The sequence below is a fragment of the Ambystoma mexicanum genome, chromosome 5q (genome assembly GCF_040938575.1).
Source record: "Ambystoma mexicanum isolate Mex_15411 chromosome 5q, UKY_AmexF1_1, whole genome shotgun sequence".
Classification (NCBI taxonomy): Eukaryota; Metazoa; Chordata; class Amphibia; order Caudata; family Ambystomatidae; genus Ambystoma; species Ambystoma mexicanum.
Window position 1 is genome coordinate 868,550,544 of NC_090933.1, and position 25,812 is coordinate 868,576,355.

General features: G+C 47.7%; 1 protein-coding gene across 1 annotated transcript in view; it reads left to right on the forward strand.

Moving 5' to 3' along the window:
• Positions 1-25,812, forward strand: part of CIBAR1 (CBY1 interacting BAR domain containing 1) — a 956,902-nt gene that overhangs the window by 619,583 nt on the left and 311,507 nt on the right. The window lies entirely within an intron of this gene.

A 25,812-nucleotide genomic window follows, 5' to 3' on the forward strand; every position in this document is an offset into this window, starting at 1 on the left:
ATCCAGCGAAATTTCATAAATGTCTTATTCACACATGACCTTTTTTACATGAATATCTCATTATTTGTCCAAACGTATTGTGGCCAGTGGTTGAGAAAAGCCACAATATTTATTTTTTAAAGATAATTATTCATTTGTAACCAGGGTTGTAATTGTGCTAGGTTGGACATTAGCACAGTGACCGCTTTTAAAAGGTAAATATTTACACGCCTTTGATTGTTTCCTAGTTTAATACACATATGTTTTCTGCATGTTGTGCTCTCCATTCCTAGTTTGACAAAGCCTACTCGCACCTTTATCTATGACTGCTTTTTGAGTGGCCACATGCTATATCCTTACCATGATCCTTCCTGAAATATTTATAGCAACTCCTTTTATTTCTCAGTTTGCCCAGTTTTAGAGATTGGAGGGGAAAAGTGACTATGGGCAAATTACAATATACCTGCCTAACAAATTGTTTGTAGATAGAGGCAAATGAAAATGCATTTGAGCTCACTGATAGCAATTGCAGTCTGAGCTCAAATAAATCTCTGATAGGGCAGGGAGGCAGGAATTACAAATATCTCATGTTTCCTGTGGCCATGGTTGAGACCGCCATACAATCCTGTTTTTGCTTGGAATTCTGGGACTTGTAATTTTCCTAAATTTAAAATGAGAAAGAAAAAGAAGTCTCAGAATTCAGAGAGAACATGATGACTGGGTGGCTTTCTCATGCATGGCCCCTTAAAACCTTTGAGCTCTGGAATCGCAAGTTTAAAAAGTAGCACAATAATGAAATGAAGCACTTCCTGACTTCCTGTAGGCTGCAGCTATTGGCATGGTGAAACCAGGAGATAGATGGGATTTGGGGGACACACACATGCTGTGGGTCTTTTTTGTATTTGTATCCACCAATTGGTCACCAAGGGCCATGCTCGTCCCTATGACCATTCTCACATCCTAACTAACCCTCCCCATCTAAAACACCCCGACCGGGATCTCTTTAAGATAGCTATGTGCTTTTAAGGGGAAGCCTATGTCATTTGTGAGCCATATTTTTTAATCTAATGGCATATTCGCAGCTATAAATTAGCTCCTGATGTAATCAAAATGTCGTAAACCAGTGTCCCTTCAGGCCCTTGATTTATAATCTATATATGTGTGTCCTTGCATATGCTCCTTTTGCTGAATTCCTGTTAATAACCAGCATTAGCACCTGGTCTGGCGGGGGGGAGGTGGTGGGGCTCAACCGGTCAGATGGCTTGGAATGCAGGCTTGAACCGCTGGTACAATCCTGCGTTCCAAGCTGCCTGACGGCCAGCTCCCCCTGCTGGCTAAATAGTCCCATTATGGCAGTGACTGGAAAATGCTTTTCCCATGTCTACATAAAAGCCAAACCTGTTGACTTTTCCAATGCTTATTGGATACATTCCTCAGACAGATTTCTCATTTTGAGAAAGACTCAAACATTTGTCAAAATAAGTCCCGAGGTGGGGGACCTAATTCCCCACTGTATCATCTTATCCGGCATGGATTCAGGATGACAGTGCTTCATAAAGGGGTGCAGTGAAGCCCATGTAGCTGTCGGAAAAATGTGCCACAAAGTAACACACCTTTGTTGCTCGGACATGGCCGTCTGACCCCTCGTGGCGTGTGCTCTTAGCCATACTGGAATTCTTTTTTTGTTTGGGCTAGTTTACAGCAGGTATTCATAAACCGAATAATCCATTGAGAGGTTATCCGTTTAGTTATGACCCTCTCCATCATAGGGCCAGTAAACCTTACAAAGAGATGGCAAAATGTATTTGTCCTGAAAAGGTTACATTTCAGTACCCTTTTGGGGAACAGGTTATGAAATGTTTCTTCTTTTGCAGATGGAACAAACACAGGAAGAGGAATTTTCTCTTTGAGGTGAACCTCCAACACCACGTTGGACAAGAGAAAGGGCTTAGACCTCAGTGACCTTTTCTTTTGTAAACTACAGGAAGGGCGTGTGATGGCATGCGATTGCACCTCTGACACTATCCTTGTAACTAAATGGACTGCCAAGGAGGCCCCTTTAAAGGAGCCCTAAGGGCATGAATGCAAAGGCTCGAACTGTTCCACCATAAGAAACGTCAGGACCAAATTAAGGTCACAGTGAGTAAAGAGTTGGGTGCAAAGGCAAATCCCTCAGGAGTTAGAAAATCATGGGAACTCAGAAATAAGAACCTTGCTCAATAGAGAGGGCAGCCAAGTAGCCTTTACCTGTTCAAATAGTAAGCCTTACTTTGGCTAATGACAATAAAAACTTCAAAAACTGTGCCTGATGCATCACAAAAAGTTGAGTTCTCTACCACAGGACCAAGGACAATGCAACAGTCTAATGCTCTTCCCGCAGTGGCCAAACGGCAACTCTGGAAAGAGTTGTCGGGCTGTGTTATCAGATGGCAAGAAAATTAGCCAAGACCTGTTGGAGGCACCGGCCCATCACATCACATAGACACAACAGCTAGGTGGGTCATGTCCATCGAAACTGCCATGCAGAGACTCACTTGGCGTTCTGGTGAATCAGATGTCCCAATTCTGTCCATTTCCTTGTATGAGCGATCTACGTAGATGGACAAGTGCCTTAAGAGCTCATCACATGGGAGTACTTTGAGACATTGTCAACCTCTCAATAGCCAGGTATAAAGCTGCAGCATTCTAGCATTAGGTTGAAGCACTCTGATGCAATAATACATTATCAGATCCATCCTCCAAGGGATCCTCATGGGAGGGCAAAGCAGAAAGTCCAGCAGAGTACCAGCTGGTGCATCAAGATCCGTTTTTTCCCTCTGCTTCAACTTCCTCAGCACTAAAGGAATCCGCGGGTACAGAAGCAATGCATGTACGTACAAAAACTGAACCCCCAGGTAATCACCAGTGTATTGCTGAGTGAGTCCCCGACCAGCAGATCTTTAATTTCTTTTTTGAGCTGGTTGCCATGAGTTGGCTCAGTGCATCATCTTGTATATTCAGAGTGCTGATAAGGTGAGAAGCTGCCATATTAACCTTGTTCTTGATTGCGCAACCTCCCGAAACAGCTTGAGTGACTCCCACACCACCCATCATGATGTAGTGGATAGTGATGGTGTTTTTGTGAGGGCCTGTACAGTTGCACCTCTCTGATGGTAAGAAATGCCAGGCAAACTACCCTAAGTTCCAGTAACCTGATGCGGAAGTACTTCTCCAGCTCTTCCCACAGACCACTCATTAAAAAAATTCTTCAGATGGGCTCCCCACCTGATCAGGGGTGCATGTGCAACTAGGATGACAGTCAGCCATGGCTACTGGAATGGATTCTTGTAAAGGACCTCCTTATAGAACTGTAGGATGAATAGGCTACTGACACTCTTTTCCCAGTTTCCGTCCACGGTCTCTAGTCCAGGACTGTTAACAGCCGGGATTCCCCCAGTCTTTTCCACATTAACGCAGTGTTCTGATGGGTAGTACCTCTTTCCTGCTTCCTTACTCCAGGGATCTTCTCTTGTGAGGTAGCGCGAGTAGGCATGACTGTGTCCTGCGGGATTCTCTCTTGGAGATTTTACAGTCTGTTTTATATTCCTTGGACTGGGGCTTGACTTCTAACCTCATCTGGTGGGTTTCCTCATAATTCTACATCCAACCCTTTTCGTCCAAACTCTTGAGTGTCCAGCATATTTGTGCAGCAAAGACGTCCTCCGTATTAAGATTTGGGGATGGAGCCCCATGCACCCGTGCTGCATAGCATTGGCGCATGCAGCCAACGCCCATCGGCAACATGCGCCAGTCCCTTTTTCTGCACGATGGGGCCACGCACAAAGCCGGGCGCTCGTGGGCATGTCTAATTTTTCTTTTCCTCATTGTTAAATTTTTTCCCCCAGGACTCACATGGGTCTTCCCCTGTTTGTCAGGAATTAAAGCAAGATTTGCAAGTTGTAAATTGACTGCATAATTATTCAGCACAGGACCCACAGTCTTTGTCTTTGGTATGCCTGGGCCCTGATCAGGCGAGTATGCAGCCTGCAACTCCCTTTCTCATCAGGTGCTAAAAATCAACTTAGGTTGCTGGGTGGAGATCTTGAGCTTGCAGCCTCCAGAACACCTCAGACAGTTTGTTGCTTCATGCGGAACAAAGTGAGTAGACTTCCTTTTTCCAGAGCTTTCCAGAGCATGCTAGCGCTGCAACTACTTCCCAGGGGGAAGCAGTGTCTGGTAGGGATCAATCCGTTCCTTAACAGCCTCAGGCAGTTCTACCAGGGGACAATCCTTAAGACTCCCACCAGTGATCGAGCCAAGAATTGCCAAGGATCTCACACCTGTGTTGCCACCACCCTCGGGGACGGTCACCAGCCGACTGTCTGAGATTTCGTCAGAGCCTCTATCTCTGACCTATACCGTGGCATCGTGCCTTAAGGACCCACAGCCTTATACAAGAGATCCCTCTGACGTCCACATCACTAAAACCTTGCTTCTCTCAGGGTTCGGCTGAACCTCATGCTGGCAACAAAGTAAAATCTAGATGAAATACAAAGTCCTCTACTGCGCTATAAATGCTCTCACAAGATGGTGGTGCGTTCTGAGAGTTGGCCTGGTGTGATTTTTAACATCCACAGATTCAGTGTCACCGATGTCCTCTCCTCAAGACTCTGGTGACTCTCCCCAGGATTCTGTTCGTAATGTGATTCTGAGGTCTGACCAGGCTCACTACCAGGCTCTCACCCGCGGTGACCAGGTGTTCGTTCATGTCATGAGTCTAGTGATTCTCCATGAGGACACCTTCTTTGTCCACGCAGCATCCAACCCCTTCTTCAGCTTTGTGTTTCTCTGACCCCTCGGTTTCCCGACCGCGTCAGCCATTTTGTAACCTGAGTCATGCCTCTACTTGGACCGCCAGCCTCATTGCGTCCTCTACTTCTACTCATCCCAAGCAACCTGTGAAGATTTTTTTTTTATCACTTCCAAATATTGATGCGCTCACAGGCATGATGTCCTATTTCAAGGGTCTCATAAAGCAGCTGCTTCCTCCACAGGCTCCAGTTCCTCCACCACAGGCTGCTTATTTTGTGCCTCTGAGAACCCGGCCTCTGTTACCATGTCACTATTGCCTCTGGTGCCGACACCACAACTGCCAAGGGCACCCCCACCACCAATACCTATGTTAGGGAGAATTCTCTCTTTAGGCTGCATTTCCTAACCTAGTGAGTTCCCCAGCAGCTTTGCTGGATTTCTGGAGTTTGTTTTTTTCTCCTGCCAAGAGTGAGACTCTTTTTCTCCCACTCTTGGACATGATTTATGGTGTTCCTTTGACTGTTAATGTGTTTTATGGGCTATGGGGTCCTTTACTCCATAGGGTCTCATGGGTTTTTTCTATGTGTGTTACACAGCACCCTCCGTGCAGTGACACAGGGGTGTCATAGTGATACCCCACCATAGACTCCATACCCTGGGACTGACTACTGTCTCCCAGGGCATGTAAAGTCACCATTGGCTTTACTAGTCCCAAATTATTAACAGAAACCAGTACAAACCATCATATTGTGGACGTACTGGTGGGGGCAATTCGATTGCCCTGTGGTCTGTTAGTCGAGAGGGCACGTCTCCGTCCCCCCTGATCGAGTTTTGGCTGGTGGCAGTGGTTACTACTTTTTATATTCGACCGCGAATATATCCCTATGGGATTTTCCCATTGTTCGAGGCTACCAACTTTAATTATTTAATTCTCATAGCCTCGAACATACCGCCGGTTTATTTAATTAATATTAATTTTCCGGTTGGTATTTTTTGCCAGGACTCGATTCTAAAATGGCGTTTGTGTTCTCTTCTGTGACTCCAACCCAAGTCGAGCCCTTTGTTCCACAGAAGCCTCCAAAAGTGGTGCCACTCTGTCTGGGTACCACAGGGGGTGTGGGAGGGGTTTTAGGCACCCTGGACTGAGTTACCTTGGTAACTCAAGTCGCACTCTTGTGTGATTGGCCCAAGTGGTGAGCCGGCCGGCTCACCACTTAGCATGTTTGATTGACAGCTAGGCTGAGTGAATGGGGGTGTGCTGCTTAAAAGCAGGGCTTTGGGGACTGGAACTTCAGAGGTCGCCACAGGACCTGAGAATCTGAGGAGGGAGAACCTCAGCCGACCTACCACGATGACGCCATCGGTGGAGCCCTGCAGAACCGACTCACCACTTCCCGACGACAGAGAAGATCTCCCGGCTGGAGAGGCTTCTTCCCCTGACTGGTGGGCACAACCAGTTTACCTTCTTTCTTCGCACCCCAGACCGGTTTGTGGTCGAACTGCCCGTGCCAAGCACCCCGGCAGCCGGATAGCCACTTACCACTGAACCGCGAATCAACGGACCGCTCCTTGTACCTGAGAAACTCCGCGGCTGGTTTCTTCCCTGGCAGTGAAACGGACTCCTGTCTTCCTCCCCGGCGAGATCCTCTCTTCCCCCCGACGAAGCACCGACTTGCATCCGCTGCCAGGAACAACTTCCCCTGATGGCGTGTTCTCACCACTTTAAGGTACCGTGTCCGCCAGGCCTCCCTTTCTAAAGATTGCTACAAGGTAATAATAACCCCTTAGCCTTCTGGACTGGGCTGGCCGCTTTGACCCTCTAACTGGTCCCTTTCTTTGGTCCAACTCCTTTTTGAACTGTTACAAGACTATTGTGCACTGCAACCGTGTGACCTTGGACACATTTCGTTTTGATCCTCTTAAAGCGGATCCGGCCTACTGACTCTGAATTCACGGTGTTACTTTGCCTTCCTCTCTTGTGTTCGTGAAAAAGTGTTGGGATCTGTTTCAATTTATTCTCTGCTTTTCTCTCCCTCTTTAAAACAAATTATTAGAGTGCCATCTACGTTAAGCGCTCAGCGCTGTTTGAAAATAAGTGGGGCTTTACTTAAGACTTGTCTAAAATTCTTTTAAGGGAGTGTATATCTTTTAGTGACCGTGTTTTTGAATTGCTTACTATTAGTGCCTGTGTGTTTTTCTAGATGTGGTTTTAAATAAATAGTGATATCTCTTTTACACCAAGCCCTGGTCAGTGTTTACTTGTTCTATTGTGTTCTCTTGACCTATTGTGAATACTATGTATACTGCCTAACTCTTCTTGAGGGAAGTCTGACTGCTCAGCCACAGCTACCAAGTGAATCTGTGTGGTACAGACTGCTACCAAGTGGGTTTACTGCCAAACACCTGTAGTCCTAAATCTTTTGCAGTGGTCCCAGAGGGAACTGCACAGGTTTCTGCTTAACAACCTACATTGCTGGCTACAGCCTCAGTATCCTGAGTTGATCTGACTGCAAAATCACCTACTCCCACGCCAGGACCTCGAAAGACCGATCCAGACTTAGTATCTCCGGATGCAGGGCTCGATGAAGCCCTTCAGAATGACACAGTAAAGGATCTTCCATCTTCTGCAAAGTCTTTTTACAAAGGGCTTGGAGAAGGGGCAGAATGTCTAGGTCTTCCGGCTTCAGACTAACCTCCGTCTGAGCCTGGGGTTCTGTCTGGGGTGTTCATTCAGGCATCTCTATTTAAAAGGATATGTTGGCTGAAGCAACAAAGGTTTGGAGCAAACCCAGCTATCACAGTCAAAGAAAAAACTGGTCTCCAGTTACAGACAGTTGTCTTCAGGCGCAATCAATTTTTCTGTACATCTCCACCAGTTTATAGTCATAATGTAGAAAAAAAAATGTCGACTTACAAAAATGTAGAAAAAAAAATGTACAAAAAAATAATGTTGAAAACCTATACATATAATGAAAAGAGTCAATTTTTTGAAAAAATGTCGGAAAAAAAGTCAATTAGCACTATCAATAAATAAATAAACAAGAAGAGTATCATTTACTAGTGGGGGTCCCCCCCAACCTCCCTCATCCAACACCCCCCCACCACCCTCTCACCCCTCATACTCAACACATTTTAATTATATATATATTTTTTTTTTTCGAAAAAAAATTCTAAAAAATGTAGAAAAAATTCGACATTGTTTTTCGACATTGTTTCTTTCTAAAAAAAAATTCGACATTTTGACTTTCTACATTAGTGCATTCTACATTATGACTGACCACCATCCTCATCTGTGGTTGCATCCGTTTCCCATATGGGGTCCTCAAGTGCTGTCTCTTCATCCACCTCCACATCATCTTCAATTCCACCTGCTAATTAGATTGGACTGTTAGACTCTCTCGGAAAAAGTTATTTGCCAACTCTGCACTGCATCTGCAACAGTCTAATGCTCTTCCCGCAATGGCCAAACGGCAGCTCTGGAAAGTGTTGTCAGATTTTCAAAATGATCTGCTGGTTGAGATGCAGGTGGCATTTCGGGCTGTGTTACCCGATGGCAAGAAAATTAGCCAAGACCTGTTGGAGGCACCGGCCCATCACATCACATAGACACAAAAGCTAGGTGGGTCATGTACATCGAAACTGGCATGCAGAGACTCACTTGGCGTTCTGGTGAATCAGATGTCCCAATTCTGTCCATTTCCTCAGCCTTCATTGGGAACCTGTATAATCAGAGGTTTGTCCTACCTCTGAATGAGTGAAAGACATCAAGGAGACAATTGCCTGTTTTATTAAGTGGGAGGAGCTAACGGCATGGTGTCTTCAACACTTCCTGGGGCTTGTGGCTGCCTGCATTCTTGCAGTTCCCTTTACGTGCCTCAGAAAGAGGAGGATCCAGTTACACCTCTGGGTGCAGTACAATCAAACTGCCATAGACGATAGTAATCTTCAGTGTCATGACCCTTGCCCCTGGCCCTCACTGGCAAGTCAGCCTTCCAGTTAGGGCCAGGTCAAAGACCTTAAAACCTCATCCAAGACTCTCTTGGAGTCAGTCCTGGCACCTTTGGCGCCAGGCTCATAACCATCATGAAGACCATTGAGACCGTGGAGAGGGCAGGAGCCCTCTCCCCCCCCCCCCCCTCATCCGTCGATCGATCATCAAGCCCAGTGACCCAGCCACGGGGGCTCCCTTGAGCAGCGTTGCTCGTACCTCGCTCGACACCACCATACTGCTGAGGTGAGCACTCCTGTGCTGATGATGCCCCAACCTGATGAGTATTGATTTGCAAATATTTTGCAGTGAATCTGCTTACTTTGTTTGAGGACGCCCTCTCTGATGCAATACTATGCTGCCTGGCCGTAAAATGGCTGCCCAACGCGTTTCTAGGCAACGGGTGTAGCATTTGTCTGCCGTACATCCGCCGGCAGGCGGAAGCCAGCCCGCAGCTGGAGAAGGCCCATGGAGGAAAAGGCCCTGTTCTGAGCCTGTTCGCGCAGTGGTTGCGCGGGTGCATCCGGCCAACTTTGTGATTAGTGCGTGACGAAGTGATGGTAAGAATCTAACAGCCTCCCTAAGTACTACGTACCCCTATTAGTCCTGGCCTCGTCCATAATGCCTCACCACAACTGTGATAGCAACAATTAATTTTTATGAAAACTGACTTCTAACGATTGGAGAAAGAACATAACACACCAGTGCCCGCTCTACATACTTTCCGTGCTATCCCCATGCTAAATTCGCTTGCGGTTACCAGACGGCAAGGGACACAAACGTCATCACGATCACAGTATCTGACTATTGCAACCGCCGACCCACGCTAATCTCTAGCCATATTGCCTTATCTAATTTAGGTGTTACTAGTGCATTTCTGCCACATTATCATTATTGCCTGTCAAATCTAGGTGTTACCCATTGCCCCTAGCCACACTGCCTCTTCTCAAATCTAAGTGTTGCCAGTGTATTTCTACAACATTGCCCAATTTCAAATCAAGGTGCTACTCATCGCCACTAGCCATATTGCCTCTTCTCAAATCTAGGTGTTACTAGTGCGCCTTAGCAACGTCAACACTTGTAACCGGCCCAGGCTTGATTATACGCACTACTACTAACCTATCCAATCTGCTCGCTAGCCCACCCAATGCAATTGATATTAGCCTACCTGTGCAATTTGATATTAGCCTACCTGTGCAATTTGATATTAGCCTACCTGTGCAATTTGATATTAGCCTACCTGTGCAATTTGATATTAGCCTACCTGTGCAATTTGATATTAGCCTACCTGTGCAATTGATATTGGCCTACCTGTGCAATTGATATTGGCCTACCTGTGCAATTGATATTGGCCTACCTGTGCAATTGATATTAGCCTACCTATGCAACTGATACTGGCATACCTGTGCAATTGATATTAGCCTACATGTGCAACTGATATTAGCCTACCTGTGCAACTGATATTAGCCTACCTGTGCAACTGATATTAGCCTACCTATGCAATTGATATTAGCCTACTTGTGCAACTTATTTCTTTGCCTACCCCAACCCACTAGTGCAATTGTTGTACAATCAACACTAACCTGCTACTAGCCTACTAGCCTACTAAGTGAATCTCACCTGACCCAAAACACCATCTGAAATCCCACGGCATAGCCCTGAACATGCTTGACAACCTGAGAACCCTACCTGTAGTATTTACACTTAGCCTCCTAGTCACTATGTCTCTAGCCACCCTCCTAACGCGCCCTCCTCTGGATAGAAATATGAGACTTAGATCCAGACTATCCCGGCTCTATTAACCTAAAAATACCAACAACCGTACAGTGTTACCCATTCCTAACAACCGGATCCCGTCCAATATAGTAAACAAAAACCTTGCTAGTCCTAATAAACCAGAAACCAAACTTCCCCCCTACCCTACTAATAAAGGCACACTATCTCTATCTGGATCACTTATCAACGCCAGATCCCTAGTAGCCCATGCTTCTGAAATTGCAGACACACTACACAATGAGAATCTAGACTTACTAGCCGTAACTGAAACCTTGCTTCCTAATGCGGCAGCTCCTGCCCTTATGATAGCAATACCCGAGGGCTACCAGATACTCAGAGTGGATAGGCCTAACTCTCGTGGTGGTGGCTTAGCCATCATCGCCAAAACTAACCTCTCTCTCACGGCTAAACTTCCCCTATCCAACAACCGTACTTTAACGATACACCTGATATACAGACCTCTTGGCCCACTAGGAACCTTTGAGGAGGACCTTACAGATATCATAACTAGCAACACTAAAATCCACTCACAAACCCTGCTACTGGGGGATTTCAACCTCGACTTCAATGAGGCTGGAAACGAACACACCCAAGCTATAGCTGCGCTTCTCAAAGATCATGGACTCTCACAAAAAGTACTATCCCCCACCCACATCAAAGATAGAACCTTGGATTGGGTGGCTGACTTGAACTGTAACATTATTACAGATAATGTACCACAATTATGGTCCGACCATCACCTCATTACTTTCTCAGCCACACTCGACCTACTTAGTCCTAAAACCATTGAGATGGCAACCCCACCCCCACAAGAAGCAAAAAGGACATCACAGCAGAAAAACTACTCCCGCACCTCCTCCCTTCTCTGAATAACGTTAACAATAATGCTGACCCTAAATCTCTAGTGGAAACCTTCAATACTGCTGTGTCACAAGCCTTGGACTCCGCCGCCCCACTATAAATGCGCAAAGCCAGACAAATATCCCACCTCAACGCATGGTTCACACCTCAACGTAAAGAGTTGAGATTGCAGAAAAGAAAATTGCAAACAATCTGGCACCACTCCCCGACTGTCAATAAGGCTAAATTAACAGAACTCTCCAAATACTACAAAAAAGAAATAACCATCACAAAAAAAAAATATATTCAATGATAGAATTGAAAAAGCTAGCTCCAACACTAAGGAACTGTTTTACATCCTCCATGAGATGGAAGTCCCAACTCCACCGGCAGACACTGTCCCAAAGGACAAGCCATGGTGCACTGCAATTCAAAAAGCCCTCCTAAACAAAATCACTACTCTTCAACAGAAAATAGCAATCAAAAGAGCGTCTCTTTCCCCCTCCGAGCAACAACCATCCCCTGACACAGGGTGTAACACAACTACTCCATTTACCTTTTAAAAAAATCTCTATTCTTGACACGGAAAAAATCATTCTCTGTCTAAAACCATCTAACTGCCCGGCACAAATAATAAAGGATGCGACTAGAGACCTTGCCCCATTTATCTCCAAGCTCATAAACGCTTCCTTTAAAACCAATACAGTACCTAATAACCTCAAAGAATCCTGGGTCCTCCCCCTGCTTAAAAAACAAAACACTAGACCCTACCATCCCTACCAATTATAGACCAATTACCACTGTCCCCTTTCTAGTTAAAATTATTGATAGAGTAGCCTATATTCAAATTCAGGATAACTTCGAAGCTAATCACCTACTAGGATCACGACAGTCTGGCTTCCGCCCACTCCACGGTATGGAAACTGCCCTGCTAGACCTTAAGACTCAAATTGACGAGTTGAAGGACAAGGGACAAACAGCTATGCTACTTCTCCTGGACCTCTCTGCAGCGTTTGACCTAGTGGATCACGCAGTCTTAATTAACCATCTCAGGTCGGCGGCACACTTCTTAGGGGAAGCCATAGCCTGGGTCCAATCCTTCCTGGCCAACAGAACAATGCAAGTCTTTTCCCCACAAACGGCTGCTGACCCAACTCAAATCTCCTGTGGAGTACCCCAAGGATCCTGTGTCTCACCCACTATGTATAACATCTTTACTAAGCCTTCGTTCGACAGATTGGACAGACCAGTATCACCTACACTAATTATGCAGATGATACCCAGATCCTCATCCCCCTTTCGGGCAACTTTTTGGAGGACATAGCCTTAGTAAACAGAGTATACGTCCTCATTCAGGCATGGATGGCATCTCATGACCTCTGCCTGAATGACGATAAAACTGAGATACTAATCCTAGGCTCTGAAACTAACATAAAAAGCCCTAACTATACCGCCTTCAATATCGACAACAATCTCATCAAGGTGATGCCAGTGGTCAAAACACTAGGCTTCTATCTTGATGCCACTCTCGCTTAAGAAACAAGTCAACTCACTCGCATCCTCCACAGCTTATCTGAGCTTGCAGACCATTCCTCTCTACCTCGAGTTGCATCACCTTGGCCAATGCCCTTGTAATGTCGAGATTAGACTACTGTAATGCTCTCTACTCAGGTGCCAACAAAAATATCATCGATAAAATACAAAGAATGCAAAACAACGCCCTAAGAGCAGCCCTGAGTATCCCTAGGAGAGAACACATCTCTGATGCCAGAAGAGAGGTTCATTGGCTAAAAATATCTGACAGGATAATTCTAAAAACAGCCTCCCTTACCTCCAAATGCCTAAACCACTTGGCCCCACCCTACCTTGCTGAAAGGATAAATAGAAGATCGTCCACACACCCAACGAGAACAGCCAATGCCCATACCTTGGAAACGCCTAGATTTAAACGCGTTACTGCTGGAGGATCTAGCTTCCCAGTTATTGAATGCACTACCATATGACCTCAGAAAGGAACAACCATATCCTAAATTTAGACTCAATGTAATTAAATGGCTAGGAACGCATGACTGTTAGCTTACCTTCTCGGAACCTTGCACTCCTGTCTCTGCTGCATGTCTCTTAACTTGCTTCCTTCTGTATGCCACTGTAACCATCCTGGCAACCTATTTTCAAACTGTCTTGTATATTTTATGCTTCTTTGTACACATTATATAACCAAGCTTAAGCTATCTTGACCTCTACTGCGCCCGGCTACCTAATGAGTTTGGCGCGCAATACCAAATAAATAAACAAACAAACAAGACCAACATTAGAATGGGACGATTTACTTGGGACTTTTTAACATGTGGGGGTTCAGCCAACATGGAGGCACACACATAGCTCATTTACAAGGAACTGAGCTATGCGGTCTAGTCTTTTGGGTGTGGCAGGCCTGGGACTATTTTACCTGGACTACTTTACCTGAGACTATTTAAGCCACACCCAAACAGCAGAACATGCTTTGCGTTATTCTGCTTTGGGCAGTGTAACGCTCACTGTGTCCAGTTCTTTGATGCCAGCTTACCTGAAACCAAGGACCTGCAGAGAGAGAAAGAACACTACGAAACTTACCTGGAACAGTATCCTGTCTTCATTCCACCGCTGACTTCAGTGCACTCACCTGAAGGTACGAACTCCATCATCCGGCACTGCATGCATCCTGGAATACCATAACCTGGAAAGAGGAGGAAGGACAGCATTAGTAAGCGTTTACTCGCGTTTCCTCCCGAATGAAGAAAGCCACACAATTCTTACCTGGGTAGTCATCTTCTGCTCGGTATCATTGCTGGAACGTTACTGCGCTTGGCGAGGAACATCACAACCTGCAAGGAGAGAAAAGACACAGGTTAGCAATATAAAAGTCGAAACAGCGCCATGCATCGCGCATTACTCACCGGACAGCATTGCGCACACCGCGCTTTCGCCTACCGGCCCATGCTCATCTTCAAACTGCATGACCACACCAAAATACCTTTCCATACCTAAAAGGAAAGAAGCAAGACCAACTTTGACAACACTAATACTGAATATTGGAACTGTGCGAGTATGAGAAATACAAGAATAAAGACAACCTGTCAGGGGACTATACCAGGTATTTGGACAATTAACAAAGGAAGAAAATCAAAGTGGGTTTGAGACCCAGCGTTTTGGTGAAAACAATAAAAAAATATTGGACCTGTGTGAATGCAAGAAATACAGGAATAAAGAGACAGACTGGCAGGAGAGTATACCAGGTGTCTTGCGAGTCTGGAACAAGCACCCAAAATTGTGTTACTTTGAAAAGCAAATCTCAAGGAAGAGTCATACCCTTAATGTTTTGAATTAGTGTTTGTAGAAGAGACTTGGGGAAGGGAGTTATTTCCCCTGGAGTGGATTGTAACACCAGGAGGAGAGAGGTGTCCTCTTGGGCCTTAAAGAACTTGTGTATTCTTTGTTGGAACCTTTGGTTTTGGTGGGAGAAACCTGGGAAAGGGAGCCATTCCCAGGAACTGTGAAGATTATCCATTTGGAACTTTTGTTGGATTATATCTATTTGTTGAACTTGAACATTTGTGCACTTTTTCAAGCCAGAGACCAATGCCCTTAGCATCTTGGAGTTAGTTTTAGAATGCGAGGGTTAGGATAGGATTTCAGAGACAGGACATTTTTGCTTTGGACATCTTGACACAGGAAAGACCCTTTGTTTTGGTTGCGGTAGGGAAATAACTCCTAGAGTACGGACAGTGAGGCTTTTCCAAACCCTTTTATTATTTAAATAAAGGTTTATAGAAACCACTATGGGTCCTCTGTGTTCGTGTCTCATTCCTGCTTCTTCACAGATGCCTATTCCCTACAGCACAAGCTCACTCCATGGGGGCTGCACGCACTTGCAGCACATGCAGTAATGGCCAAAGCCACAGTTGTTGCGTTTCAAAAACTGGGTCTCTGGGATGTGGTAGCTAAGGCATCAATTTGGCCCTCACTTTCTGCAAACACTATTCCATGGACGGGCAGAAGGGCTAATGCTAGATTTGGGCAGACTGTCCTACAGAACCGATTTGCTTAATATGCTTCCTGCCACCCAGAGTTCATGTGTATTACTCTCCTATAAAGTATGGAGGAAAGAGGATTGGATGTGCAAGTAAGAAAGTTTCTCACAGTGGTGACTAGTGTACTAGTCCACAGTCCCCCTCCATGAACCCCTTCCTGCATTCCCTGATAAGATCACTAGAAAGTACCCCATCTAACATGGGGGAAATGGGGAATGCAGGAGTTGCCAGTAGGCAGTCTGTATGCACCATAGCCACACAGGTTTGGGCTTTGTCCCAAATTCTAATAAGGAGGAATGTTTAGCTGTACAAATGTGCTGGTTCCATCCCAATGAATGGGCACCCATAAAGTATAGAGGAAAGGAGACTATGCACCAGGAGTGCAGTAGTCCCTATGGTGAGTAACATTTCCTGTCGGCCTCATTATGCAATTATTGATTTAGCTTTCATATTGGGTAATTGCCTTGGAGTCCTTCCTGACACTGATGATGATCAGCAAGGTTTTAAAGGTGTTTGTGACATGCAGCACCATCTTGGAATCTCATTATTTGTGGAGTGATTCTGTGATGTCCTGCACTTCTCTCCCAGTCACCTGAGGATTTGGCTACGCTGGAAACTGAAGCCAAAGTATAGAAGCCTTTGAGAACCTGCATTCATTCAGGTACAGCTTAACTACTGTTTCCCTGCAACTTATGAACACTGAGTTCACAGAAGTCATGTTTTCCCAAATGCTCTGATTATTACTCTAGTACTTGGGTTGCAGATACGTATTGCACAGTATTTTGGGAGCTGTCGTTCTGTAGGCCAGTATCCCATGGAGGGATTCCTGAGGACTGTCTTTGTGGTGACATTGAGCCAATGGGATCCTTCCTCATCCACTCTCTGGGAGGAGCATCGGGGAGTGGACGGACTAGCCCAGTCCCTGATGGCTCACTTACCTCAGCATAAAATGATGGAGAGTTCAGGCAACTGAACTAACCTCAGGCTACAGTAGAATTTTGTTTTCCTAAGCACAATCCTGATGCTATATTTTCCAGATGACTTCTCCACCTGGCACCCAAGTAGGGATTATCTGGGTTTCTTATTTTACATAACACAGTGTGGGCCAAGTTAATAAGTAGGACTTAGCAAAAGGGGAAACTTAGCCATCAACAAAAAAACAAAGGTCACAGGGAAAGAACAAACTCTAGTTTCAACACAGCCTCTAGATTCAAGAATATTTCTGGATTTGATTTTCTTGTAGTTCTCAATGCAAAAGGAGGTGAGAGAGGAAAGCCCCTTGCTGATTGATATTTCAAGCACTCTGCCATGGTGTGTCCTTGCATTTGCTTCTGTGCTCTTGTTTCTATAGGCTCAGTAAATCTGATTCTCAACCTCGCCTCCAGGTAAGACCCCTTACCTGGGTCTCTGGGTCCTACACTCATCACACACAAGGCTAGGAAATCACCAGAACCCCACCGTTTCCTCCAGGATATTGGCAATCTGAGCATTCCAACTGTCTGGATAGGTGTTTGGGGGGGGGGGGGTTATATGGCAACAAGCTCCCAGAAGCCCACCCACAGGCTATCCAGGAAGCCAGGTAAACTACTCTGAATCTTGAGTCCGGTTCCCCTCTCTTTCTGACTAGTCTCCAATACCAAGTCCTCGTCTTCCTCCTCAGTGAGATGCACCGGTATTGTACCTAAGAGGATCTCTTCTGCCTTCTCTTCTTCACCCCCTCCTGAACCCCTCCGTTCCTCAACATGTATTTGTACTTCTTCAGTTCATTGACTGTATCCTTTCATTCAGAGATGTAATGCGCTTCCTTCTTCTCTTCCACTTCTCTAACATCCTCTTTGTTGTTTTTCCTTTCCTCCTCCTTCCCCTTCTCTTCATCTGTTTTACACTCTGCCCCCTCTCGGGTGCCTTCCTTAGTGTTCTCAATCTCCTTCTTACTAATATCTTTTCCAACCCCTTCTGTTACCTTCTCCTGATTTTTCCTGCAACCACATCTCCTCCAACCACCTCACCAGTGTGCCTCTCCTCCCCAGTCACACTTAACTATTCCTGACACCACCACAACCCCCTCCTTGATCTCAATATCACTCCTGCATCCACCGTTCCCCAGCCTTGGCCCTGCTTATCCACCTCCTCCGTCCATTTCCCACGCCCTCCAGCACTCCGTGTCCTTCCCAAATCGCCTGTACTGCCTCTTGCAGCCCCTGGGTTACATATGAAAGTGGCCATGCCACAAATCACCACCCTTGCTCAACTGCACGCAGTTGTGGGCCATAATTAAAATGTCCACAATTTATATAGTAATAAATTATCGCCGTCAATTATGATGATTTATAGAAATGTTTATTCACATCCCTTTTTCATAGCTCTTTTTGAATATTATTCTGTCATATTCAATGAGGCTGCACCAACTCTGGTTAGGATCATATGTACAGATGCCAATGCATTTCGGTTACAAATAACCTTCATCAGGGCGGTACATTGATTCAATGATCTATTTACATTAACCAACATTTCGGTAATTGTCAACCATTGCATAACAACGTTTCAGGTGAACAAATTTAAACACATACCCAATCCAAGGGTTCCACAACAGAAAGAACATGAAAAGAAAAAAGCAGAAAAAGCTCTGTCAATAACTGAGTATCTGTATATACTGCAAATTAACAAAACCTTGTTTATAAAAAAAATTCCCATACCTTATGTTTCAAATAATTCCTAAATGTTTCTCCATATGCGTGAGAAGCAACGAGTAGAAGTGCGGGCTCCTGTAAAACCCACAGGGAAATTAATCAATAATAAGAAACGTTAATTGAAGCTGTAAGAGCGGGGAAAATGGAGTCAACCTTACCTGTCAGTGACGCTGTGTCAGTGACAACTGCATTCTTACGAGCGCGCGCGAATGACTGTTTCTGTATTTGAATGTTTCCATGATGACCCAACGGCTTCGTGTAGATACACGTACGCCTTGGGTCCCACCTTTGTGACGTCACAGAAGGCGGGACAATCACCATGGGAGCAGGGAAGCTTTGCAAACCAGTGCATAGACAATGCGTGCGCTTTCTCCAATAAGAAAAAGCGACTGTGGCACTGGCACAAGATCTTACATATCTCGTAGAAAGGTTAAATGGGAATCAGGCAAACAAAATGTCATTTCAAGCATAGAACTCCAAGAACGTCAAGAGAACAAAGAATGTAGTTACAAGTAGAATTTGCAAAAATCTGCAGTGGAACACAGAGAATTACCAACAGTTGCAGTTTTAAGGTATGTGTTAGTTGGCCCAAGGTGGGGCATATTCATAATGCATTTTTATGACCACAAATGGTGAACTGTTCTATAAAGGTGTCCATATTAAGAAGCTTGGTGTTCTAAACCAAGGCGACACGCTTAGAATACAGCGGTACCCCAGACGGCAAAACAGCAAGGTTCAACCCTAGAAACAGAGGAAAAAAGTAAAAAAATAAAAAATTGTAGAATTACAAATAGCACATATAGTTTATCTCTTCATTGATACCCTTCGGCGCCAGAGTGCCCAGTCGATCAATCCAGTACGTTTCTCGTTGGTCAAGTCGCTTTTGCAAGTTTTCATATTTGTTGTTTCTTTGTACCACCTCCAAGATCACACATTTTATGACCTCGACGCCAAAAAAGCTGTTCAGGGTCTGCCTTGGATGGCAGCTTCAGAATGTCTTTAAGGAGGACGAACACTCCCTTTGCCTCTACTGCCTGCATGAGGACAAGACGCACGTGGAGAAGGACTGTGCGTTTTGCGGCAATATGTCGGAGCGGACCATCAAGGACCGCCATCTGCGTCTCGCCAACTGGCTGGAAGAGCCCGTCGGGCGAGAAAAAGAAGAGGTCCGAGCGGTCTTCTAAGACCTTTGAGGGCGCCCCGGCGACGGGGGCCCAATAGAAGGCCAAGCACCGCGAGTCTGGTGGCACCGGGAGCGCCGAACGGTTGGGCTCTACGGTTGCCAGGCAGGGCGCATCCTCCCTGGCGCCATCAACCACGAGCCAACGCTCTGGCTCGGGTAAGAGGAAGGCCGAGCACCCGGCAAAGCTCCTGGAGAGACCCCGGTCGAGCTCGAAGGCCCCATCGGAGGGGGAGCGAGGCGGTGACCCTTCCCCCAAGGAGAAGCCGGTGAGCGCACCTAAGGTGGTGAAAGCCTTGATCCACCCTGCCAAGGCCTCTATCGAGACAGTCGCAGCGGCCTTGGCTCAGCCTGTGGAGGCTACACCAGTAGAGGCGACTTCGGGGCCCAGAGTCTCCCTGCCACCGCAGAGGGCGTCCTCTTTCAAGCCCATCGACAGGACCCCCGTGAAACCTCCAACGGAGAAGAAAAAGGGGGGGCAGGAGGTCGTCGTGGATTCGGCCTCAACCTCTGAAGAGGAGCTGATCGAAGTCTTAAGCCACGGCATTCGCGTGGAAGAAGACCAGCCCATCGGGAGGGACCCCGATGTAGGAGACGACGAGAACGTCGAGGGTGCCGACGAGGCTCCTGACCGCCCGTCGGAATCCCCTCAACCAGTGCCGCAAGACAACTCGGTGGCCATTTTGTTGGCTATACAGTCCTTATGCTCGGAGATAAGGACGAGATTGCCGTTACCACCAACGGAGGAACCGCTCCCGACGGGAGCCCCGGAGCCAGGCCCTTCTGGGAGCCCTCCTCCTAAGAGAAGGATTCATCCTCCACCTCCTTTTCAACCATCGCGCCCTGCTCAGCCATCCTCCCCGTCCACGACCCGTGGGGGTGATACGGGGACAGACACGGCCGCGACGGGTACAGACGACGAGGTTTACGACGAGGATCTGCCATCGTCACCTCCTCCCCGGGCTTCCCCGCCCGACGAGATTGGATCGTTTCATGCCGTGATCGCCAGGACATCCAAGCTTTTCCAGCTCTGCCTGGAAGAGAAGAAGGAAGGTTTCCTTTATCAATGGCGTGAGACCAAGAGGAAGACTGTCCTCGCTGTACCTCTACTGGACGATATCTGGGATGAGGGTCTCACCCTCCTCAAGAACCCATCCACAACGCCTGCGAGAAGGGATCGGTACGAGAAGAAGTACCGGGTCCCGGACGCGGCCCCCTTGTGCCTTCGGGCACAGCCGACCCCGGACTCGGTCGTCTCTGCGGCGGCCAGGAAGAAAGCGGGGGGGGGGGCTTCGGCCTCTACGTCAACCTCCCCCCCCGGACGGCGAGGGAAAGAAATTGGACACGATGGGACGCAGAGTCATCTCAGTGGCAGCGACGACGATTAAGGCTGCCAACGCCTTGGCTATCGTAGCCCGCTACGAGAGGGAGTTGTGGTACAAGATCGCCCCCCCTGCTGGACTTCCTACCGGACGACAAGAGGGCGGAGGCCCTAGAGATCTTGCAGGAAGAAGTGGCGTCAGACCACGCCATTACGATAGCGACGGACCTCGCTGACACTGGATTTTGCCAGTTGGGCAACGGCGTGTGCCTTAGACGGCGTGGATGGCTCAAGGCAACAGACTTCTGGCAGGACGTGCAGACCAGAGTTTTGGACATGCCGTTCGACGGGAGCAACCTGTTTGGGAAAGCGGTGGACGATTCCCTACAAGCCATCAAGACGGACACAGAGACGGCCCGGGCTATTGGTGTTCTCCAGCAATGACGGCCGCCCTTTCGGAGCACCGGAGGCAAGCAGGGTGCCTCCAAAGGTTCCGGCGGCGGATATTCCACCTACCGTCAAGCGGCCCATTCGTCGTCACAGGAAGCCTACAGGGGACGAGGCAAGTCGGGCGGACCCCGCCGTCATCGCCAGGGAGGACAAGGTGGCAAAGCCTCGTCGAAGCAGGACTGGACCGGCCGTGGGGTCGGGCCCCCACCGAAGCATCCCGGTGGGAGGCCGGCTGGCGAATTAGGCGGGAGGGTTCGCATGTGAATCCATGCCAGACCCGTGCTGGAGAACAACAGTTACAGGTAAGTAACTTGTTCCTTCTCCAGCATGGGGTCTGGCATGGATTCACATGCTCATGAATAAAAGAATACATAGCAGTACACACATGCACAACCACGGGAGGTGGCAACAGGCTCAACATTAAGCAATACAACAACTCAACATTAAGCATCTCTTACCTTCTCACCAGGCTCACCTTAGGCGAACAGGTTGCGCAGCACTGCTTGGCCGACCCTGGACTCCTCCCTGGAATCCCGGTCGATGCAGTAGAATTTCGTGAAGGTGTGCGTCGACCTCCACGTAGCAGCCCTGCAGATGTCCACTCGGGGCACACCAGATAGGAACGCCGTGGTAGCTTCGATCGCTCTGGTGGAATGGGCTCTCGGACGGCCGGGCAGCGGTCGGTTTGCCAACCGATGACAGTACATGATACAGCCGGAGAGCCATCTGGAAATGGAAGCCTTTGAGAGAGCCTTCTCCTGATTGACAGGTCCAAAGTTCACAAAAAGTTGTGACGTCTACCGAAAACTCTTTGTGCGGTCCACGTAGAACTTCAGCGCTCTAGCCACATCCAGCGAGTGCAAAGTCCTTTCAGCCGGCGACGAAGGCGACGGGAAGGAAACAGGCAACACCAAGGGTTCGTTGAGGTGGAAGTCCGATGGCAACTTGGGCATGAAGGAGGGGTGCATCCTGAGCACTACCCTCGTGTCGTGAAAAGTCAAGTACGGGGGCTTGCAGGAAAGTGCCTGGATCTCTCCCACCCGTCGTGAGGAGGTGATGGCCACAAGAAACGCTGTTTTCCACGACAAGAACGTCAATGGAGCTGAGTGCAGAGGCTCGAACGGAGGTCCCATGAGCTTGGTCAGCACCACCTTGAGCTCCCACGCCGGGGCCAGAGCCTTCACCGGCGGGAACGATCTGAACAGTCCCTTCATGAATTCTTTCACCAGGCGATGAGACCACAAAGACATCCGTCCCGTGGTTCTGGTGTATTGGGAGATCGCAGCAAGATGAATCTTGATGGAAGCGTGCGCCAGTCCAGCCTTGTCCAGCGTCAGTAGGTACAGCAGTACTTGAGGAGCCGTAATCCGTAGAGGGTTAATCTTCTGTGCATGGCACCAGACAGAGAACCTCTTCCATTTGTGTCCGTAGCATTTAAGAGTTGAGGACGCCCTGGCGTTTGCAAGAACCTCTCTGCAGTCGGCCGGTATGTCGTAACCTCCGAACTCTAACACTGAAGGAGCCAGGCCTGCAAGTTCAGCGACTTCGGGTCGTGATGGAGGATGGCGCCTCCTTCCCTGGAGAGAAGATCCGCGTCCACTGGCAGCTTGATTGACGGGGACGCTGAAAAGTCCAGAAGGTCCGGGAACCATATCTGCCTCGGCCACGCAGGTGCGACGAGGATCATCCTGCACCGTGACCTCTTGAGCTGGTTGATGAGCCGGATCAGCAACAGCAATGGAGGGAATGCGTATAGGAACAGGCCCTCCCAGGGGAACGAGAAAGCATCGCCCATGCTCCTTGGCTGGGGAAACCTGCTGGCGAACCTCCGGCACTTGGAGTTCGTCGCCGTCGCAAACAGATCGATCTGTGGTGTGCACCACCGTCGGAAGAGGCGGTCCACTAGATCCTGTCGTAGTTCCCACTCGTGGCACGAGCGCAGCTTTCTGCTGAGCGAGTCGGCGATGGTGTTCTTTATTCCTGCCAGATGAAACGCCACCAGAAACATCCCTTGGGCGACGGCCCAATGCCACAGATCCTGCGCCTCCTTGGACAGGGCTGGGGATCTGGTACCGCCCTGCTTCCTGATGTAGAACATGGTGGTGGTGTTGTCGGTGAAGATCCTCACCACCTTGCCCTTGAGGGAAGGAAGAAAGGACCTGGAGGCCCAAAACACTGCACAGAGCTCCAGGACATTGATATGGAGGGACTTCTCTGTCGGAAGCCAAAGGCCTCTCGCGTGCAGATTTTCGGTTTGCGCTCCCCACCCTTCCAGGGAGGCATCCGTGGACACTGTCTTCTGGTGGCCCGGGGTCTGCCAGTCCATGCCCGCCGTCAGTTATGCGCGGGTGCCCCACCACCGGATCGCTCGTCGGAAGCTCTCGTCGAGTGTGATCCTGTCCTCGAAGATGCCCGTCGTCTGGATCCAGCGAGCGTCCAGGAACTCCTGCAACGGGCGCATCTGAAGCCTGCACAGGCGGATGAGGTAAATGTAAGAAGACATCATTCCAAGGAGGGATTTGATGGACCTCACCCTGTCCGCGTTCGCAACCAGCATCCGCGGCACCTTGCCCAAGATGGCCCTCGTCCTTTCCTCCGACGGAGAGGCCAGAAGCGCCACTGTGTCGAGTTTCGCTCCCAGAAACAGTGCGTCTTGCGTGGGCACCAGGTGGGACTTGGCGTAGTTTATGGAGAATCCCAGGTCCGTGAGTAGTCAGGCGGTCCTCGCCGTGTGCTCCGCAGCGAGCTCCCTTGTCTTTGCTCGGATGAGCCAGTCGTCCAGGTAGGGGTAGACGTGGATCCCCTCCAGGCGCAGCCGCGCCGCCCCCGGTGCGAGGCACTTGGTGAACACCCTGGGTGTCGACCTCAATCCGAAGGGAAGGGCTCTGAACTGCTCTGCTATTCCAGGTACATTGGGGTGGTAGAAACATTATAGAAGAAAATAAGACTTATAGAACAATATATGGACTGGGCTTCTAGTGTATCTTTATCTTACAGGTTGCCCAGGTAGTGGGTGGGGGGGGATCTTCACACAGAACTGTGTCTGGTGGTAGGGACCAGTATTTTGCCAATTGTTCTAACCAACTGCTTTCCCTCCTATATTTATTGTTGGTTACCTTTTATTAAGTGATTTGTGACATTTAACCAGAGTACAGTTGATGCACTTTAATGAAATCTGATAATAAATGTGGTACCACTTAGAACTGTATATATTTGCCATTGTAGATTTACTGAGCACAAAGTGAGTTATTGTGATTATGTATATAACTTTGAACCTATATATAAAGACTGTGTTTTAACTAATACAGTGTGTGGACCTTCCTTTGTGGGTGCTTGGGGACTACGCTGTACTTAAGAACCCCAGCCTGCATAACCTCCTGAGAAGCTAGGCCTTGATTGCTCGTCCATTTCTACCGTAATAGAGAATCTTGGCTGGGGTCTTCTGTGCCTCTCCTCTACCATATAGAGAGCAGAAGTACAGACACCCCCATCCAGTCTTTACATGCGTCAGGCAGTGTTATGTGGTAACTCATTTGTGATAAACGTTTATTGATGCGTGGTTGTTGTGTGCTACAAAACCTTGTCGGCTTCAGAGTTGTATGCAATCTTCCACTAGCAGAAGGTGGTTCTGCATAGCTGCCCCTCTTTTCATACTGCTCAGATGTCAACTTAAATCAGGACATCGCCCTTCCTACATTGTTCTCAAACTCATCTTTAGAAGCAGAAAGGGCGCAACCGAGTCTGCTCATAAGGCTTGTTCTTAAATTTGACCTGGCTCAGACCAAGGATTCGAAATCCTTGTTCAGCATCCTCATAGCATATGGTGGCTGTTCATGGGCAAGCAGCATCCAAAGCCACTGTGGGTCGATGGATGGTGTCATGCATTTCTGAAAGCTATTCCGTTCAGTACCTCTCCCCTCCTATGGCTCTTTGTGACTACTCGAAAAACCTTTGCAACCTCTGTAGCTTTTCAGATGCTTCTACCCTGGTCGGCTTTTTGCAAACAATACTGCTTGGATGACAACTGTCATACATATCCCTGGTTTGATCAAGCCATGTTGTAAAATATTCTGCTAGACTAGGATTCATCTACACACTCTCTGGGTTTGGATACAGCTACCCAGTCTCTAGGTTTGATACTCTCTGCATTCTCCCTAGAGCATGGAGGAAAGGCGTGGGGGTGTAGGTGTAAGGGAAATACAGCTTGCCTTGGATATTTTATAGATTCATATGCTTATTGAATATTCACCAATGCCGTGGTGGGAATCTCCCAGTTTGCAATAACATTATGCCAGTCCATGTATTAACTCAAAAGCTAAGAGTTCTGCTGACCTACTATCTCCCGCTACCCCCTCGTCACCTCAGACTCTAACAGCAGATGATGTTGGACTGAATCCCAACTTGGAACTTTGGTCTTAAGTTTATTTGAAGAAAACGTTAAAGTATAGACTTTTTTTCTCATTTGGTGTTGAGGTGTAGTAATTCTTTGAGGAATTACTGATGAAAAATATAGAAATGCCTGTTCAATACTTGTGCAAAATGCAGACAGAGGAATGTATCAAAGCAGGACCCTCGCTCTGACTCTTTATATTTTCTCTACCTGGATCATGATGTGCCCAACAGCATGATCTGTCAGACTTTCTTCCCAAAGACAAAAAAGAAAAGGGTAATAATCGTCCCAAATATTGAATCAGAGGAGAGATCTGAGATGCCAAAAAATAAGCCCA